General features: G+C 45.8%; 1 long non-coding RNA gene across 1 annotated transcript in view; it reads left to right on the forward strand.

Annotated features, from left to right (window-relative positions):
- LOC122940493 overlaps positions 1 to 13,208 on the forward strand; it is a 27,900-nt gene continuing 14,692 nt past the window's right edge. Inside the window, exon 1 of the long non-coding RNA XR_006390317.1 lies at positions 1 to 370. This is a non-coding gene — a long non-coding RNA (uncharacterized LOC122940493). The remainder of the gene's footprint in view (positions 371 to 13,208) is intronic.

Here is a 13,208-nt window from a genome sequence, read left to right on the forward strand (position 1 = left end):
AATAATAACATAACATTTTTGTTATTTGTAAATCAAGCACAGTTAATTACAAAAAGCTTTATCTTATCCTTGAGTTATTCATCCTTGAGAAGTATCTAGAACCAGTTGTACTCCCAGAACATCAGATACACATAGTTCTGAGAACTAACAAGTGTTAAGGCTGGCCGCAGGCTAGCCTGGATTTGTGGGAGGGGCCAGTACCTGTCTTAAGCAGTCCGGCTCTCCCAGGCAGCACGTCTGCATTCGGACGTCTGCTACTTCCGGGTGTGACGTCATCAGCAAGCGTCCTGCACGAGTGGGTCCTCAGAGAAGCCGGGTGTACCTTTCCCTTCAGTCTGCAGCTGTTAAAGATCGTTGTCCAGGATAACTGGTTTGTTTGGGCAGTGTGGCAACGTGGGGGAGGGTAGGAGGGTGTGAAGAGAGGGGGAAGTGTGCCGGAGGATCGCTTCTCCTCACTACGTTCAGGCACATGCAATTCAAGTTTTGGCACCAGGGGGCAGCATTGTCACATGGTTGGAGCTCACTGCCTTTTCAACATAACCTGCATTTAAGTTCATACAGGGGCTGCGAGTCATCTGGGCTCAGCAGGTTAAAACTCTGGTAGCTGGGTCCTGGTGCCATTACTGGGTTGATTACTTACAAGGTTGCTGGTGGTGCACATGTTTGACACTCTTCACATACACTACATACATACCTTAGACACATAGTTCGCACATCAGCCAGTTTGACGAAAAAAAAAAAAAAAAAAAAAAAGTGGGTTGTTAAATAAAGAAAGAAAAAAATAAATAAAAAATAGGTGGATTGTTTAATTAAAAAAAAAAAAAAAAAAAGGGGTGGGAACCTTTTTCAACCAAACTTCGTGCATACACCACTAGCTACATTCGCTAGTACAGCCACACTCTCGCACGACAGTCAGAGACACCTCGCATCATCTCGTAGAATAGTGTCATACGTCATACGGTCTGTTTTCCACAAATCCTATACTTACATACATCACCTACCACGTCTGTAGGTTCGTTAGCCCGCAGTGTTCGTTTTTAATGATTCTGCCACGTCACAGATTCAGACAAACTCGGGCTCGTCTCATACGTCAGTGGAAACGACTATCATACTCCCTGTCAGCCTCGTCGGCTTCTCGTTAAAACGTTTCACGCTGCTGGGGGGGGGGGGTTTAGATTCTGTCACCTTGTCTGTCGGCTTATGGGCAGCAGGTCGTAGGGTTAACAGGTTGTTTTGTTTGTTTGTTTTTTTCCCTTTCTCCGTTGTTTTGTTGTTGTGTTGTTTTAGTCGTCATGTCTCAGCCTTCAGATATTGAAGAGTTTGTGTCCTTGCCTCCGTCTCCAAGAGGGTCCGAACACGGCAGCACTCCATCCCTCAGGGCTTGGACTGTGCCTAGGTTGACGGCTGAATTGCTCAGGAGAGGGATTCCGTTTGCGGCTACAGCCAGAAAGGCGGAATTGTTTAGACTTCTCTTTCCCGCTACACCACAGGCCAGGCCGGCGGCTTCCGGCGACAATACCACCATCACCAATTCGTTGGTACAGATCCACTCGGTGTTAAACACACTCACTAGTTCCATCCAGGATTTACAAGCCCGGATGGAAGTAATGGAACAGCGTCGCGACCCCCCCCCCCAGCAGTTGGGCCAGCTGGTGGCGCGGCACCTCCGGCTGTGGTCACAGGTACCGTGCCTACTCTACTTTCAACAGCCAACCTGTCACAGGGCGGGGGAGTGCCTTCAGTGGCGCCGGTGTATTTCGTCAGGCCCAGTATAAAAAAGGACATCCTAGAGGGCAAGGATGTCAACTTGGCATCCTTGTTAATTACGTCCCACGACGTAACAGAAAACAAGTCCTTCGGCTGTAGCGAGTTGTCAGTGGTACTCAAGGCCAAAGACCCCAGGCTCAGTCGCAAGCTGACCCTGGCTGAGTTCGTCCTGGCTTTCAGCCTATTCAGAGACGTTTTGTGTTCTGCCAGCCCCAACAGGAGAGAAGAGTTGGACATTTACCTCTACAGGGTGGTAGATTTGGCGCACAAGTACGGGGGCACAGCGTTCTACGATTATCATAGGTCCTTCTCGGCCAAAGCTGCAGCCATTTGGGCCCAGTTCCAGGTAGTCACGGACTGGAGCAATATTGACATGGAGTTATTTTGTAGGCACTTCGCCAGTTTGAAGTCCCCGGTGTGCGCCACATGTCAGTCTCCTGCTCATACTACCGCCTGGTGCCCATTGGCTGACCTTACAGCTGCCCCCAGTACCTCCAGAGGTGGGATCAACCCGGGTCCCAGCCAGCAGTCAACCCAGTTTGACAAGCTGGGGAGACCCATTCATTACTTGGGAAAAGCCCAGCTCTGCAACAACTTTAACTATGCTGTCTGCAATTTCAGCCAGTGCAGGCTCCTGCATATCTGTGCCACATGTTTTAGGGCACATCCGGTCACGGTCTGCACCGTGAAGCCGGCATGACTGAGCCGGGTGAATGTCGAGGTACTAGACCAGCTGCTGCGGCTTCATCCGGTTCAGTCGTTCCGCGCTTTTCTGGTGGAAGGATTTTCACGGGGGTTCCACACTGGGCTCATCGCCTTGCCACAGCAGACTCATGAATGCCCCAACCTGCAGTCGGCTTCTAGACATCCTGATCTGGTGGATCTGCTGTTGGCAAGTGAGCTGGAGAAGGGCTTTATAATTGGTCCTTTCCAGTCCTCTCCTTTTTGCACATGGAGGGTGAGCCCGGTGGGGGTGGTACAGGGGAAATACTCCAATAAATTTCGTTTGATTTATGACTTGTCTGCTCCACATTCTTCCCACGTCCCTAGTCTCAACTCATTGATTCCGTCTGAGGAATTTTCATTGAAGTACACTTCCGTGGACCAGGCTATCCAGGTCATTCTACAGACAGGCAGGGGTGCTTGGCTGTCCAAAGCAGATGTCTCTGATGCGTTCAAACTGCTGCCCATTAGCCCATCTCTCTGGCAGTGGCATGGCATCAAATGGAGAGATGCTTACTATTTCGCCACCAAGTTGACGTTTGGTTCCAAGAGCAGCCCCAGTCTGTTTGATAAGTTAGCGCAGGCTCTGGAATGGATTTTGTTGGAAGTACGGGCTTGCCAGAATGTCATTCACTACCTGGATGATTTTCTGTTGATAGAAGAACCCTCACGGGCGCCTGTTGACTTGCAGATTCTCTTGCAAGTTTTCAAGGAGTTAAACATTCCGGTTGCTGCCCACAAAACAGAAGGGCCTGCGCAGGTTGTCACATTCTTGGGGATCTCCCTGGATTCACGCGACATGTCGGCCAGTCTGCCACAAGACAAACTCGACAGGATCAAGTCAGGTCCGTTCCTTGCTCACGTCTCAGGTTTGCACCAAGAGAGAATTGCAGTCTCTGTTGGGTATGTTAAACTTTGCCATGAGGATCATTCCTCAGGGTAGATCATTTATTTCTAGATTGCTAGTCCTACTCCAACAGACCAGTGATTTGGACGCATCAGTGCATCTTAATGCCAACGCCCGAGCAGATCTGTTCATGTGGGACAGATTTCTCAGCGGGTGGAATGGCATTTCCATGTTTATTCCAAGGGCCACGTCTGATTCTCCACACGTATTTTCAGATGCTGCTGCCTCGATAGGTTTTCGCGGCCATATTTGGCTCACATTGGTTCGCCGGCTCATGGCCCACGCATGTACTACAGATGCCGGGGTTTTCTCAGACGTCGGCATTGTTCGAGATCTATCCTATAGTAGCAGCTGCTATAGTTTGGGGGCATAGGTGGTCGGGTCACACGGTGGTTTTCCACACTGACAACATGGCGACTGCAGAGATCATTAACAAGGGTAGATCTAAATCGTTACTCATCATGTCTTTCATGCGTAGGTTGACCTGGATAGCCCTGGAACAGGGGTTTCATTTTCATGCCCTGTTTTTGGACGGGGTGAGCAATATTGCAGCTGATGCTTTATCTCGTTTTGATTTTTCACGCTTTTTCTTACAGAACCCAGAAGCAGACTCAGTGGGCACCCCGGTACCGGACTGGCGGCTGCTGGTCTTGGACTAAACTCGCTGATGGTGGTCGCCAGTTCACTCATTACAAAGTCTTTGTCGATCAGTACATTGAGGTCATACCGCCGAGCGTGGGTGGTTTTCTTAGACTTCCAGTTGGTATATCCTAGGGGTGACACTGGTCAGGTCAAGTATATGGTGGCTTTCGTGTCTTATTGTCACTCGGTATTGGCTTTATCCTACAACACCATTAGGCTATATTTGGCTGGGGTGCAGCATTTTTTGGCACTTCAAGAGCCAGACAGACCCTCTATATTTTCTGCTCACCCGATCAAGGCCATCCTCAGAGGCATTCAGAAAAGCCAGGTCACGGTCAAGTCGGTCCGTCAACCGATTTCGGGGGACACGTTTCGTAGCCTGTCGGAAGTCCTCACACTGTCACCATTCGGAGTCCTTCCCAGCCTGGTGATCAAGGCAGCAATGTACTTGGCGTTTTACGGGTTTTTAAGACCAGGTGAAGTGACACAGGCCAGACAAGGGGCGGTGGCTCTCCGCAAGGGAGACTTAGTCAGGATGGGCAGTAACTTTCATTTGCAGTTGCCTCACAACAAAACAAGGCAGGTAGGTCCCGGCCATGTAGTTAAGTTCTTTCAGACCACAAACGCATGGTGTCCAGTGACAGTCTTGGACAACCTCTTGCTGGCCCTTAGTCTTCACAGCCCCACCGACCCATTACTTCCATTTCCGGTTGGTCCACTGACGTCCAGCCAGTTCATCAAACATATTCGCATCCTGTTGACCAGTGTAGGATTGAATCCGGCTCAATTCTCGGGGCATTCTTTCCGCATCGGTGCGGCATCCGCAGCGTCCAAGCATGGAGTTCCTGCGCATATCATCAAACACTTGGGGCGCTGGCGCTCGGGGTGCTTTGTGCGGTATATCCCGGAGCCACAAGCGGAGCTGGTCCAAGCATTCAGTACGTTGGCAGAGTAGCACGTCAGGCCAATCCTTCCCTCACTGGTGGGTTTTGCCCCCTTTTTCAGGCATACCGACCTAGTGAGGCCAAGGCACACCTCAGGCCAATCAGGTAGGGGGGTGGTGGTTGGGCATCTTCCACTCGTCAGGTCCTGACCACAAGTGTTAAGGCTGGCCGCAGGCTAGCCTGGATTTGTGGGAGGGGCCAGTACCTGTCTTAAGCAGTCCGGCTCTCCCAGGCAGCACGTCTGCATTCGGACGTCCCCTGCCCACCCATTCCCATTCTTCATTCAGTCATTCAACCATCACATTCAGGGTATGCCCCCTTTTTCAGGCATACCGACCTAGTGAGGCCAAGGCACACCTCAGGCCAATCAGGTAGGGGGGTGGTGGTTGGGCATCTTCCACTCGTCAGGTCCTGACCACAAGTAACATAAATTTTGTTTGTCTCACATACACACAGTTCAGCAATTCTCCATTCTGACCTCAAATAAACCATCTTTTTAAATGGAATCCAGTATACAAAATGAAGGTGCAATCCCTCACACTGTGCATGTCACAGGTTAAGGGGAAGGGAAAACAAAAAATACACACCACAATGAATAGACAACAATCTAGGCCTCAAAAACTAAGGAAGAGGTATGGTGATCTCTTAGTAATCCCTAGGCCTTTCTCTAACTCCTGCCAGTATGAGCAGATCCTGACGGTGGAAATACTTATACACTCGATACCTAAAGCCCTGCTAAAACTGATGAGCCCTAGGATAGGTAGCAGGGGATGAGACAGCTGGTTCCTTCCAGAATGAAGGAACCTGCATCTCCTTGACGCCTAGAAACAACACACACCAGATAATAAGAAACAGCAAAGGCAACAAGTACTTAGCTTAGAGATGTATGGAGAAGCAGGAAATCCAAGACAAACCAAGACTAGCAACTCCAAGCAGAAACTATCAACCGCATGTTCAGCAGTGTGAGGCGGATCTAAATAGAGGCTTATCACTGATAACGAGCGGCACCTGAGGAGAGTTGAGATCCTGCAAAACAACATCATACATAGAGGAAAACAGAGAGATCTATCCAATCTTCTCACCTCTCTCACAGGAGGGACCGTAACAGTGCATTGCAGCAACAAGCATAGCTAGTCATTTCTGGGAGTGAAACAGTTACTGTGAGTCAGTATAGTTGATAATAAAATGGCTGCACAACATTTCACATACAAACAATAGAGCTGAGAAATGGGAATCATTCTAAATGAAAGTGGTATTATACCTACTATAAATGGAAAAAAATAGAAGCAGATCCTGACACTAACCTAACACTAATATACCGCCTCTCTTGCACTTACCTAAGCCTACAAATTTTCAGGGCAGTGTAGGAACCAGCTACGTTTATACTCTGTTCAGAAGCCGCAAGCCGATTGGTGTTGGTCAGATCTAAAAGAGGACCGCTACCCTAAATATATACTACAAGAAAATTTTGACTAGCACATTCATATTCATAGTCACAGGTGCATATCCATCAAACAAACATGGTTGATAATAAAATGGCTGTACAACATTTCACATACAAACAATAGAGCTGAGAAATGGGGATCATTCTAAATTAAAGTGGTATTATACCTACTATAAATGGAAAAATAGAAGCTCTTTGTGCACATTTTTGATAAAACGTGTGTCGGGCCCATCTACCAGGTGTCAAGGTGGCTTTCGCAGATGGGTACCTAACACTAATATACCGCCTCTCTTGGACTTACCTAAGCCTACAAATTTGCAGGGCAGTGTAGGAACCAGCTACATTTATACTCTTTGCTCTTCTGTTTCCCTTTAAAAGGGAGTTGTTGATAAGAATCAGCTAGATGATGATGGTGCTCGTTAGAGATGAGCAACGTTATAAAAAGTTCGATTTGGATGCTTCACCAAATTTTTCCGAAAAATTTGCTTAGCTCCTAATTAATTAGTCACAAAGCGTGTTAAGTCAGCTATATTCCGGCCTGCAGGGAGAGTGTATCTCGTTGTACATCACTGTGCATTGCAGCAACATGCATAGCTAGTCCTTTCTGGTAGTAAAACAGTTACTGTGAGTCAGTATAACAAGCAGGTCACTCTTAGGCTCAGTTCACACTTTATTATTATTATTAAAGCGCCATTCATTCCAAAGCGCTGTAGATATGAAAAGGGGTATACATACATAATACAGACAATTGCATTAAGCATAAACAAGACAAGTTAAAAACTGGTACAGAAGGAGAGAGGGCCCTGCCCGTGAGGGCTTACAATCTACATGGTATAGGAGAAGGACACAGTAGGTGAGGGCGAAGCTGGTCATGGCGGTATAGAGGCAGCAGGGTCACTGGTTGTAGGCATGTCTAAAGAGGTGGGTTTTTAGGCTTCTTTTGAAGGATTCCACTGTAGGTGAGAGTCTGATATGTTGGGGTGGCGAGTTCCAGAGTGTGAGGGATGCACAGGAGAAATCTTGGAGGCGATTGTGTGAAGAGGTGATAAGAGGAGAGAAGGAGGTCTTGTGAGGATCGGAGATTGTGTGTGGGGATTTATCGGGAAAGTAGCTCAGAGTTGTAGGGAGGGGACAGGTTATGGATGGCCTTGTATGTGTTTGTTAGTATTTTGAACTGAATTCGCTGGGCAATGGGGAGCCAGTGAAGGGTTTGGCAGAGATTCACTTATTTGGTCAATTACGGGTCGAAAACACAGAACAGGTGAAGATCTTTTCATGATACCTTATCTGAGAGTATTTCAAATAATTTAGACAGCACTCCAGTATGCGGTTAATGCTTTTTATTTGCCGGACATAAGGGTCCTTTTAGGAACTGAGGCAACGTTTCGGGCAAAAACACATGCCCTTCATCAGGCTAGTTGCGTGCATGGATGCATGGAGGGCCGGCCAATGAGTACTCTCCTGTCCAGCCAAAATGTGGAGAGACTGATCTTTGTCAAGATAAATCAGGATCTGACAGGATTTCCACACACCAATGCCTAAAGCATCAGATTAGATCATCCATGGTGCCTCACCCAAACCTTGTTTAAAAGCTACCTTCTTCAGCTACTATTCTGATGCTGCCATCCGCCTGATAACACACACCTGCTACCCACCATTTTGAGCTAGCACTGGTATTGCCACCCACCTCCCCAATCTGTCGCCGGGCCACTCTGTGGTCTCCTGATGCTGCTGCCACCTCAAAACTCTGTCAATGGGCCACTCTGTGCTCTCCTGAGGCTGCTGACACCTCACTACTCTGTGGTCTCTTAAAGCTGCTGTCACCTCACCACTCTGTGGTCTCCTGATGTTGCTGGCACCTCAACACTCTTTCATTGGGCCACTCTGTGGTCTCCTGATGCTGCTGCCACCTCAACACTCTGTGGTCTACCGATATTGCTGCCAACTCACCACTTTGTGGTCTCCTCATGCTGCTGCCAACTCACCACTCTGTAATGGTCTTGGTTTCTTCAGAGATATTGATGCCATTAAGCCTCATTCACACATCCATGCTTAAATCCGTGAAAAGGTGGTCAGAGATGCCGCTGTGATGATGCCTGCGATGGATCTGTGTCGCGTCCGTGTGTCAATTTTTTGCTCTCCGTGCGCCATCTGTGTTTCAATGACACTGCCAGCTGAAAAATAATTTTCAAAGCATCTCTTCTAGGCATGAGCAAATTTCATATTTTGAAATTCGAGTTCTGGTTGTGGTATAATCTGAATTGCGTTATGGATTCCGTTACCACGGACCATAACGCAATTCTATGACAGAATACATAACGGGATGCCTTTAGAGGCATTCCGTTATTCATTCCATCATAATAGTCTATGGCCTGTATAATGGATCCATCCGGAGGTCTCCAGCATAACGGAACGGATAAGTTATGCAGCCCATAGACTTCTATTATGATGGAATGAAAAACGGAATGCCTCTAAAGGTATTCCGTCATAGAATTGCGTTATGGTCCGTGGTAATGGAATCCATTACACAATTCCGATTATACCACAACCCGAATTTTAAAATAGGAAATTCGCTCATCCCTAATCTCTTCCTAATGATCCGTGAACCATAGACTATAATTGGCTTGATGGATCCGTGAACATGGATAAAATAATGCATGCTTCTAAACAAAGATGTATAAATACACACAATAAAATGAATAGGGACGCGTGCTGTCTGTGGAGACCACGTACAACACACGTCCGTGGAACACTGATGTGTGAATGAGGCTTTACTGAGAAGGAATGGCATCCCTGACTTCAAGTCAGGGATGCTGTTTAAGCCCTGAGAGCAAAAAACGCTTAAGATGCCATGGTTACAAATAACCAGGGCAACTGAAGGGTGAAATGTCTGTGATCGGCATGGTCGCTGATGAGGATTAGCTGCAGGTGTCTGCTGTTCAAAACAGAAACCCTGTGGCTATGGTTGCAGTTGCACTTGCTAACAGGCGCCATCATTAAAGAGTAAACTTCCACCACACATATTCTGTGCTGGTCTTGAAAAAGGTTAACTAAGGGTGGGTTCACACTAGCGTTAGGAATTCCGTTATGGCTTTCCGTTATAACAGGGTTATAACGGAACATAACGGAGTCCATAAGATGGAAGGGCGGTTCCGTTTGGCTGCCCATAGACTTGCATTATGACGGAATGCAAAACGGACGCCTTTAAAAGGCATTCCATTTTGCTCAGTCCTAATAGAAGTTTATGGGAATCAAAACGGATCCGTCTGTTTCCCGTTATGAAAGATGGAAAACAAAGTCCTGTCGACAGGACCCAGACTGATTAGTTATGTTTTCTCAAAGACTTCTATTAGGATGGAGCAAAACAGAATGCCTCTTAAAGGTTTCCGTTTTGCATTCCATCCTATGGATTCCGTTCCGTTATAACAGAAAGCCATAACGGAATCCCTAACGCTAGTGTGAACCAACCCTAAATCTGGTGTATGTCTCGGAATGACATGAAACACAGCACTTCTTTCTTCTTATTGTAGTGATTGGTGGGGTCCCAGCCTATCCAATGCTTTGATGTCACTAACTAAAGTAGTTACACATGCTATAAGTAAGAATTCATTTATTAGTTTGAAACTTATAAGAATATTTTTCAGGCTGTTCACCTGGTTTTTAAAATATATTCTATTTGTTTTTCTGCTTTTGATCATTGTTAGCATGTGCTGCATAAGTTCTTTAGGGCTCACCTTCGAGCAGCCGGCATAGTTCGGATTTAATCTCTGTACCGCCTGCATATACCTTCTTAGTGTTGACCCAAGGTTTGTAGAATAACCTCTCAGAGACCCAAGGATATTCTAGCCATATTTAAATACCTGCTCAGCTAAGTTACATGTGATGGACCATTGCTGACAAATAAAAAACAGAGGTCGTGCCCCCCCCCCCCCTCCTCATTTCAATGGAGCTCTTAGAATCCCAGCATTGTTACATCATACCTGCGAGACTCTTTGGAAGGGTACGTACCCAAAGTCATAATGTCATAGATACATAAAATCCATGTCAATCTTCTGGTATCTAATACAATGTTCTCCTGCTATTCATATGTTTGGAATAAATATAATCAACTTCTGCTCTTAGGTGATCCAAATCCCAGTACCAGTACCCCTAAGGTGTGCCTGTTGGGTCTTCTTGATGAGGAGCAGTAGCATCATCACTATGTATATGGCTATGTGACATTCTTTTCCTAGAATACAGAACTATAGTGATGAGATGGATGGACTGGAGACTTCCTAACCTAGCTCAGTGGCTTAATTATGTTTAATACTATTATCACGTATGTTACTGAAATATCACTCCAAGGCGATGTTGTGCTGTTCCCAAATAAAGTGTCTTCAGGTGAACGAGTTTATGAGAGGTAGGCACTGAGAGATAGAAACATGCATCATCATCATCTAGCTTATTCTTATCAACTCCCTTTTATAGGGAAACAGAATAACATACATAGTAACATAGTTTATAAGGCTAAAAAAAAATACATTTGTCCATCCAGTTTGGCCTGTTATCCTGCAAGTTGATCCAGAGGAAAAAAAAATTCCTTCCCGACTCCAATCAGAATAACTCCCTGGATCAACGACCCCTCTCTAGTAGCTATAGCCTGTAATATTATTACACTCCAGAAATACATCCAGGGGTGGTAACCAGTTGGGAGGGGGGGGGGGGGGGGTGTTCATGCAGGTACACCCCCCCAACTTGTTACCATCCCTCTGTACCCTTACTAAAAGCTAATATCCATTCATTCATAACTTCTAGTAGAAATAACAGAGGAATAGCACAACATAGAGACATAAGAAGAGGCTACAGAATTGTTAGTACATGGGAAATGCATGTAGCTATTAAAACAGACATGTCAGGATCGGTGAAAGGTCCTATTTAAGCTGCCCTTCTCTGAACCCTCTCCAGCTCTGCTATGTCTGCCTTGTTCACAGGAGCCCAGAACTGTACACAGTACTCCATGTGTGGTCTGACTAGTGATTTGTAAAGTGGCAGGACTATGTTCTCATCACGGGCATCTATGCCCCTTTTGATGCAACCCATTATCTTATTGGCCTTAACAGCAATTGCCTGACACTGGTTTCTGTAGCTTAGGTTGCTGTTCACTAAAATGCTTCTCCATGTCAGTGTTACCCAGTGTTTTACCATTTAGTATGTACGGATGACTTGCATTATTCCTTCCCATGTGAATACCCTTACATTTCTCAGTGTGAGGCCTCATGCACACGACCGTTTTTTTTTTAAGGTCCGCAAAAACGGGGTCCGTAGGTCCGTGATAGTTTTTTCATCCGTGGGTCTTCCTTGATTTTTGGAGGATCCACGGACATGAAAAATGAAAAAAAAAATTGAAATGATAGGAAAAAACGGACACGGATCACGGACACGGATGACAATCTTGTGTGCATCCGTGTTTTTTCACTGACCCATTGACTTGAATGGGTCCGTGAACCGTTGGCCGTGAAAAAAATAGGACAGGTCATATTTTTTTCACGGCCAGGAAACACGGATCACGGATGCGGCTGCCAAACGGTGCATTTTCCGATTTTTCCACGGACCCATTGAAAGTCAATGGGTCCGCGAAAAAAACGGAAAACGGCACAACGGCCACGGATGCACACAACGGTCGTGTGCATGAGGCCTTAAACCTACTTATCTGCCCAAGCCTTCAATCTATCCAGATCCATCTGTAGCAGTATACGGTCCTCTGTAGTATATGTATAGTATACTGTTCCCTGTAGTGTATATATATATATATATATATCTATATATACACACACACACACACACACACACATATACACAGTATACTGTCCTCTCCAGTGTTACTTTACACAGTTTAGTGTCATCTGAAAAATGTATATTTTACTGTGCAAGCCTTCTACAAGATCATTTATATATATATATATATATATATATATGAGAATAGGGCCCAATACTGACCCATATGGTACCCCACTAGTGACAGTGACCCAAATCTGAGTGTGTACCATTAATAACCACCCTCTGTTTTCTATTACTGAGCCAGTTACCCACATACAGACAGTTTTTCCCAGTCCAAGCATTCTCATTTTATATACTAACCTTTTATGCGGTACAGTGTCAAATGCTTTGGAGATGTCAAGATATGACATTAATTGATTCGCCGCTGTCAAGTCTAGAACTTACCTTCTCATAGAAACTGATACAATTAGTTTAACATGACCGATCCCTTAAGAAGCCACTGCAAACAGTTTACCCACAACAGATGTTAAACTTGCCTCACCTATCGTTTCCGGTCTCTGTTTTTGGACCCTTTTTGAATATTGGCACCACATTTGCTGTGCACCAATCCTGTGGCACACTCCCTGCCAGTATAGAGCCCTTAAATATAAGAAATAAGGGTCTGGCTATGACATTACTTAATTCTCTTAGGATACGGGGATGTATGCCATCTGGTCCTGGTGATTTGTCTATTTTGATCTTTTTAGGACGCCGCTGTTCTTCTTCGTGGGTCAGGCAGGGCACTTTTAATGGGGAATTAAATTTTACATTCTGCATTTCATCTGACAGTTTCTTTTCTTCAGTGAATACAGTGGGGGAAAAAATATATTTAATAGCTTTGCTTTCTCCTCATTGCGGTCTGCAACTCCCCCCGATCACTCTGTAAAAGGGCCAACACCTTCAGATTTATACTTTTTACCATTTATATAATTGAAGAATATTTTAGGGTTAAGTTTTACCCTCTTTGGCAATGAATCTCTCTGTC

The sequence above is a fragment of the Bufo gargarizans genome, chromosome 6 (assembly GCF_014858855.1).
Source record: "Bufo gargarizans isolate SCDJY-AF-19 chromosome 6, ASM1485885v1, whole genome shotgun sequence".
Lineage (NCBI taxonomy): Eukaryota > Metazoa > Chordata > Amphibia > Anura > Bufonidae > Bufo > Bufo gargarizans.